The sequence below is a fragment of the Armigeres subalbatus genome, chromosome 1, assembly GCF_024139115.2.
Source record: "Armigeres subalbatus isolate Guangzhou_Male chromosome 1, GZ_Asu_2, whole genome shotgun sequence".
NCBI classification, from domain to species: Eukaryota; Metazoa; Arthropoda; class Insecta; order Diptera; family Culicidae; genus Armigeres; species Armigeres subalbatus.
Window position 1 is genome coordinate 33119232 of NC_085139.1, and position 8580 is coordinate 33127811.

Genomic DNA, 8580 nt, shown 5'->3' on the forward strand with positions numbered 1-8580 from the left:
TAGCGTCTATTTATTAGCAAAATAGAGCGCAAGCAAAGTGAGCCTCTCTTTTGCACATACGACCTATTCTAAAAGCACTCTAGATGTATTCTCATGCGCCATCCATATTCATGGAAATAATTAAAATTACATTTGAGTAATGTTCTTTCTGGAGGATGGAGATGAAAATATTGAAATAAAATAAAATTCCGGTATTTGGATTTATTAGCACTACTTTAAATAACCCGCAATCCGTATAAACAATTATAACAGTGCATTATAAATTCCAGCCCTATTCACAATGAGAGAAATGTTAAATTGAGAAAGGTGAGGAAGGAAACAAAAGTATTTTATATTCGCTCAAGTTTTCAAACACCCGACAATGGCGCAGTCGACACTTTCCTTGTTAAGATCCTTATTATTGCATATTTTTCCCACTTATATTTATGAAATCCCTTGCATGGGAAATCAATAATCCCACCCTATGGCTCTTTTCGCATTTATCTTTTGAATTTTTTTCCCTGAAACTATTCTTAGCCTTCTAATGCCCAAAACCGGCCGGAATTGTTTACCTCCAATACCTTTTTCGAACTACATATTTCACATGTTGTGCATATGCATAAAAAGAGTTTTCAAACAAAGTAATAAATTTAAGGAAGTAAAGCTTTGATTGAACCTCTTTTCCTGTTAACCACATTTGTTGCCCTGGGAGGGCCTGGGTTATCGTGAGATTTTGCAATCGCTGTTCAAAACATCAAGGACAAGATCTATTACGCCCTTTTGGAAATATTCCATAGGATTGATATAGTGAAAATTGATTTTTGAACAGCATGTTGACTAAATCATAATTTTTACTTGGTAATTGGCAAAAACCAGATCTGCTCAGTAAATATTGCACAACATATTTATGTGCAAAAGGAAAGGAAACTACCGACGGGGCTTCTTGTGACAAGCTAGTCGTCAATTTTGACATACTATAAGAGAGGAAGGCTGCGCGAGTTTAATTTAAAATTAAAACATCTTGGTCAAATGGATGACAATTTCCAAAAAGTCCATAGTAGCCCCAGAGTTCAAAGATACCGTACACCAATTACATAAAGGATTAGGGAAGGAAGTCTATTATTTGCTAAAGTTTCATATAAAACCCTGATTCATTCGCCTAGCGGTGTTTGTGCCTTTCTCGTACATTATATATACTAAGAAGACTTGAGTGAGATTTTCTTAGCGTGTTTTTGTATAGAAATTGTATTTTGGCCATCACCCATATTCTTGTTTACGTACGAACGCGCTTTCGAACGAAAGTTGAAGCGCATTCCCGTTTACGCCAGCAAAATCAAATGGAGAAACGGTTCGAACGAATCGCATTCGTTCGAAAGTATCGTTCGTCCGTAAACAAGAATAAGGGTGCATAACTCTGACTCCCATTGCTTAGAAGCTGACACCTAATAATATTCTTTCAATTTCTGGAATTTCGATCAAATTTCCAAAATTTTACCCAGTCAGTGTTGGGAAAAATCTCAAAACTCATGAACGATTCAATTTAAAAAAAAGTCTAGTATGTACCATTACCGAAAGCCGGAATTATTAGTTGAAAATTCAATCGAATTGAATTGTTTGGTTTGATAAGTGAAAAGAAACTACCCACTTTTACATATCAGCCTCCAGGTTAATAAAAACAATCTAGGGAGTACCTCAAGCTATGCAAAAGTCAGAAGGGGTACCACTGAATAAAAAGGTTGAGAAACGCTGACATAGACAAACAAATACAATACTTTGGAATTTCTCATCGTTAATCTATCCACTGCACAGTGTTTTATTTTTACGATCGAAAGACAAAAACTCAAAAACCTGATTTTGGATATAAGGGTTTATTCACAAAAGTTTTAACCTGTTTTAGGGACCCATCTTTTGAAAAAAGTTTGATGATTAAGCTCTCTAAATACTATTGCAAAAAACTTCAGTAAACATGCCATAAACGTGGATTTTGCAATCGCGCAATCAAGTGACGAGCTGCGAGAAGATCTGCATGGAGCTCCTCTTCCTTCATGTCGTGGAGTCCTTGCAGCAAAGTCTTGAGCGGCTTTGTACCGGGGTGGTCATGAGTATAGTACTCACACTTATAGAATTCCACGCCCTCGCTGCAGAGCCGAAAAGTACATTTCAGTCGTTCAGCAATTAGCGGTCTTCTGGTGAATTTTCGGGCGCAAATCCGGCGGATCACCCGTCACAAAAACCAGCGGGCAATATTCCTTCCGCTCTGGTTGCTCTGCAAAAGCTGCTTGGAAATGTTACCCGAACCACCAAGTGCAGTGCGTTTCGATACCTTATAGCCGCACGAGCAAAGTTGTTCGTGGCCGGCCGGAAATTCCCTAAAAATCGCCACGGTGGGTTCGCGAAAATTGTTCGATTTCAAACAGGAAGCTTAAGCGCCACCTCGTTAGAGGACTTCCCGCTCATGTTAGATTGTTGCCCGGTCTAATACTCCGAAGTTGGTCCAATGGAAGAAATCGTCAAGGAAGTTTCCAAGAACAATCCCGCAAACTCCACTTTCCTAGCGTCCGACTTACTCAAAATTCATCAACTAGAGCGTTATTACTGACACGACCCTAACGCAACGTTTCAAAGACGAACTTCTCCCATAAAAGTTCAATTTATCATCATCTAATCCTGCAAAATTCAAACTGTTATTCACTGAGCTACCTCCTTTTTTAATTTATCTCACTTTTGAGAAATCGCGGATCACGGGAAAACATTTTGAAACGTTTGAACTAACCAGGCAAAGTGAAATGGAATCTTGGAGCCCTCAGATTAAATAGTCAGGGCACAGTCATCTTTTCGCAAAGAATTCCGAATCGGATTTCATGTCCGCGCTCTAGTTGCTGACTTCTCGCTCCAACCAGTAGTCATAAAGTTACGCTTCTTCGTTCTTTTCCCCAATCCCCAAAGGTTTTCCACGAAATTCAACATTCGGTTGATTCTCGATCGCGGGCAATCAATTAATTCTCGCGAGAGATTTAACGAATCTTCTGGAGGCTCAGGTGTTGTGTCTACCGAAGCGCGTAGTTCTTGAAATATTAGGCTGTACTTGAGTCGTTCCATGTGATGTGGTGCAAAAAAAAAACAATTAATTATAATTAAGAATTCAAATATTATTTACAAGATAAATCAAATTTGTTTCGTGTAACGGCCTACTGTTACAACCTTTTCCGCGATCGAATCGGCCACCGAGCCGTCTATGACGGGTCAGGCAGAAAATAACGCCAACATGACGACGGAGCGAAAACGTAAGCACAGCGAACGAACGAAAAGAAACTCTAATGCTGTCCAATGAGCAGCTCAGAGTTATTCCCATCCCTCTCATGTCTATTTGTTGACAAAAAAGAACGAGAAGGACGGGAACAACTTTGAACTACTTCGAGCTGCTCATTGGACAGCACTACTTTAGCAAAATGCGTGAGCAAAAAGCTCGTCCGTACGCGCGCACAAACTAGAATGACCCGATTGGAAACGAGTTCAATAATAGATAATATCATACTCTCAGGGTATTATCTATTATTGAACTCTCGGATGGAAGAAGTACGGACGGATGGATGGAGTACGGACGGACAGAAGCAGAACAGACGGACTGGGGGCAGCAGGGACAGCAGGGACAGCATGGACCATGTCCAAGGGCTTGACGACCCCTCCCCAGCTGTCTGTGAGTCAGGGAGAACTGCCTAGGGCGTGGTGGGATTTAGCAGTGGGCTCTGCTAAAATCCCTCCCAAAAAACCACAAGTGCCCGTAATCAGACTCTATCAAAGCGACTGTGTGCCGCTTCAAAAGCACAAGCCCAGGGAGTGCCAATTGGCATGGGGAGTGTCCCTACTTCGGTAGGGTAGCGCGTGAGCTGCTTCGGCAGGAGTGAGTGATCTGTTTGTGCTGAGGCAGGAGTGTCATAGCGCGTCGCCGCTATTGTCACCTCGAAGCGCAGCAGAAGTCTGAGTATGGACTGCACATGCTGAGGTAGGAGCGTCGTAGCGTAGTATCGTTGATTGGTCCCTACACACCGCTATCGACACCTCGAGGCATGGCAGTGGAGTGTTAGAGTGAGCACCCGAATAAGGGTCACATGGAACGAATGGTCTTTGGAGAAGCTGGTTCGGCGGCAGTGCACCTACAGTTGTGCACATGTGGTGCATGGGGAGTGTCCCTGCTTCGGCAGGGTAGCGTGTGGTCTGCTTCGGCAGTGGTGTGATTGATCTGCTCGTGCTGAGGCAGGAGTGTCGTAGCGTAATATCTGTAGGCCCAGGCAGTTACCGCTATTGACACCTCGAGGCATGGCAGCGGAGCACCTGGGAGAGCATCCAAGTAAGACTCAAATGGTGTGAATGGTGTGCGAGCACCCAAGTCAGTCTCGAATGGGACGGGTGCCTATGTGAGAGCGATAATGAGCGAGTACGTTTAGTACTGCCATCCCCCAGAAGTAGTACTGGGAGGTAGTTCCTGGGGGAAACGATGGTGGAGCCCAAGGGAGTTTAGTCGGTATTACCGGTATGGTCGAGTCCGACACTCCAGTACACTTCCGTGTGGTAGTTTGGCAACTACAATGCTGGGTTAGTGTGTAAATGCATTCTCCCTTGTAAAAAAAAAAAAAAAGAACAGACGGACGAAAGGAGAATAGCGAGGCGGGTGTACGTCCAGGAGGTATCGCAATCCTCAAATGTATTGCCTAATTGCGGGGTGGGGGTAATGACTGAAGAAAAAGAAGTTGATTTAGTGGGTCGGTGTAGTACCCAAAAAGAGAGTCAGGATAAGTGTCGAACAAAGACCCGCTGTGTGAGAGCCTACAGTCGGGAGTGATGATCGCATCCCCACAGTATCTGGGTTCGGCTCCCCAGCCTAGCGTACTGAGGTGGTTGAAGCACCAGTCTAGCGTAATGAAGGTCGTGGGTTCAAGTCCCATCGAAGGAAAGTAGTTACCTCCAACCAGAGCTGTAAATATTCGATTATTTTTTATGAAGCCCATCGGCCTTCTTTGTCACTTCACTTCTAAACATATTCATATTCGGCTCTGCACCATCAATTTTCAGAATGAATATGGGTTAGTGAGTATTTATTTGATTATCACAAATTATTAAATAATCGTAAAACTGAACACATTTTTGATGATTCAAATAAATACACGCATAGATCTAATCCCGACGTTCAATTGAGGGGCATTTTTAGCGTCAAATGTCAATATAATCAAGGCTAATTTTGTTTTTTTCGCGCGCAGTTACCATACTCAGTGGTGAATATTTTATGCTCTGCCTCCAACACATTTTTCAAATCACAATATTCCACATAATGTACATATTCACATCGGAGTTTTCAGAAAATTGTAAATTAATGTCCAAGTAGGGTGGTCGAATACCCGGAAAATAGGCAATTAACTTTGATTGAAATGTATTTTTGCTTGTTTAATAACTTTGTAGAAAAATTGGAAAATATGAAAAATCATAGTAAAAAGTTAGAATGAAAAGTATGATTTTAAATGGGAAGGGGGGCTTCCATACAAATGAAACTTAAATTTCTGCATAACTCGAGAACTAATCTGGGAATAGATCATTTTTTGGCGAAACGAAGTTCGTCGGGTCTGCTAGTAACAAAATAAAACATTGTGAAACGGTCGCAGTGATTAAATACCCAACAAGGAAAAAAACTTGACGTCAAAGTTTGAACATCTTATTTTCAATTAATATGATATCAAATCATGAGGCTTGTAATCTAAACAAGCGATAAGGTTTGTTCTTTTCGGACAAAGTCTTTAAGTACATTTTTCATGAATAAACCCCACAAATCTCTTATCATCCATCGAATCCATTAATTTTCTGCTCAATTAAATGCTGCTTTATAATTTAAAGGACATCAACATTTATTTCAAATATTCGATAACGCTATATTCGTATTTGAGCGACGACGCCGCAACCGGTACCTAACCCGCGCAGCGATAGAGAAACGAGAAATATTTATCAATTATGCTGATTCATCGCACAACAATTATTATTATTACTTCACGTTGGCTCTGAACAGCCAGTCGGACTCCGCCATCGCGCTTCGATACTGCGTATTCAGAAACCACTGTCGCGACTCGCGAATGCAACATACGTGCCCGGACTAACGTATTCCGCCGTCAGAAGGAGAATATTCGTCGCTTCGTATGGGTGTGTCATTCGACGAGTGGTGTTTGATGAAGGATATTTTTTCACATGCAGGCTATTTCTGTTTATACTTGGAATCGCTGCAATCTGTATGAACCAAAGTTTATTCCACAAAACTGTGAATCATTGTTTGATAATAGAAAACACTAAACATTGCGCGTGGACAATAAATTGTCTTCCCTTTTTCGTTCATGGATCAACGACCCGATTCCGACTTTATGGGATGCAGTGTACCCGTTTGGATTATGCTGCGTCAATCGGGCAGTCTGGGTATCATGCCGAGTTAAGGAAGTTAAAAACATAAAGCTTATTGCTCATTTATCTTGATCAACTGATGCTCTACATATGAAAGGCTTATAAACGAGAAAGCTGAATAAAGCATTTCTATTCTAGGATTTATTATTCCAAACACTTTGGAACTTTGAGCCAAACGTTGAAATTCGAAGGCTAATCATTGTGATTTATTAGTCACTGCATAACAATTCTAATGTTACTAAGAATTCTCAAACAATAAAATTATAGTCCATTAGGAGCTGATTAGGAGAACATAAAGTATAATTCTCACGACAGTAGAAATTGTAAACAACATTTTTTGCACAACACACTGCAGAGTGCAGAATAAATGTACAAAACCGAATAAACACAAAAATATGATTTGAGTGAGTATAGGCATCCAATTGGCTTGGTGAATAAAAGCGTAAAAACGTACGTTTCAAACCTAGAGTCGAGCGAGCATGTTTCAATGATAAAAACCTGTTTTTTTTACATATCAGTATTTGAATTTCGGATGGTTGACGTACAATCTTTTATCTGTAGAACTAGTCTTGATAATACAAACTCCAAAAAGCAATCTACGTCCCAGTGGGAGCGTAGTGCCGTGACGAAAAATAAATGGTCGTGGGGTGGTAGATTCACTGCTCATCTCTTGCGTCTTGTTCGTAAATAACTATAGAAGACTGAAAGGTGGTATTATTATCCCGTAGTAGAATGAAAACATTGCCGTAGTAGCCATTGCGTTAACAAAATCATCATCTCCAGTTATGATATGATCGTATAATCGAATCTGTTCCCATCGGTTACATCTAAAGAACTTCACACGCAAACCTGCATCCGCAAACAAATGAAAGCAATGGTCACATACATTTTGTTTTAGGTCAAACACAAATGGCTACCGTAAATAGCGATTGACCGTCGTCTCGCTGATATCTTTCGGATAATTCTGTCGAGTCATTTGCCTAGCGGACGTGGCTCCTAAGTAGGTACGTTGATTACATTAATACGAGCATGCTTCTCCATTTTTACATAACAAGGGCTTAGAAAAGTAGGCTGCAAACTCTCGTACATTGACATTTCCTTTTCTAATCACATCAGCTAGGCCTACTTCGCCATCGACGTCTTCCGGGATGGAGGAACTCTTCTCATGACGGAAATGATCAACCATTGCTTCGAACGATGATCAGCTTTCCATGCTGGCATGCAGTCGCAACAGGTACTTACCGTTTCGCAAGCAGACGAAAAGAAATCGACGGTGTTGGATAAAATCCAAAAATCGCAAGCTCTGCTGGTTATGAGCCGAGGAGCACTTCTATTTAAACTTTTTCGCGACACTGAAAATATCGAACTGAGCGAGATGGCCACGCACCTTTCTCAACACCACTCCGACGTTCAAATGATTCTTCAAGAAGAAACCAGCGGATAAAAGCAAATGGGAAAGCGGAATGTCAGCTAACCTGACAGCTGATCGTTGGTAGCCGATAAAATCCAATTATTTCAAATATACAGGTCCGCTTTGCTTTGTTTCTTCTTTGTGTGGTATATGGACAGGTGCACCGTGACATCATTTAATGGCCTGTTTACATATACCGTGGACCCCCGGTAATATGACCGTTTTTAATCTGAACACTTTTTAATTTGAACCCCGTTGGTTTGAACATCGTTCAAATTAAAAATGGTTCAAACGTCATTTACCACGTGGAATCGAGAGAAGAAAAATGGAACATCGTGAAATGGAACGCAGAATCAAAACAAACCAGCAAAGAGAGCAGCCAGAAACCAGTTTTTCTGATGCTTATAGAGTAACCAGAAGTTCAAATTAAAAATGAACCCCGTTAGTTTGAATGAGGTACCGTTCAAATTATCGGGGGTCCACGGTACAGTAGACGTTCGATAACTGCAAGTCATTTAACTGCAATGCTTTTTAACTGCAATTCGATAGTTACAACAGTTTTGCAGTTATCGGACCGCTAAACTTCAAACTGATGTCAGACTCATTGACAGCTGCATTGCGCTGCACATTTGGATGCACTTTTATTGCATCTGACGTCGATTGACAACCGTTTGACGTCTAGAATGCGTTGCAGTTATCGAACGGCATTCGTTAACTGAAAAGTAAACATTTTGCAGTTATCGAACGGCTACTGT

The 8580-nt window shown here is 41.1% G+C and overlaps 1 protein-coding gene across 1 annotated transcript in view; it reads right to left on the reverse strand.

The window, feature by feature from the left end:
• The window catches only part of LOC134223610 (kelch-like ECH-associated protein 1B), a 112776-nt gene extending 104936 nt beyond the window's left edge, over window positions 1-7840 (reverse strand). The window contains exon 1 of the mRNA XM_062702804.1: window positions 7657-7840. The gene's annotated coding sequence lies outside the window, so the exon portion shown is untranslated. The remainder of the gene's footprint in view (window positions 1-7656) is intronic.
• Between the last annotated feature and the right edge of the window lie 740 nt (window positions 7841-8580).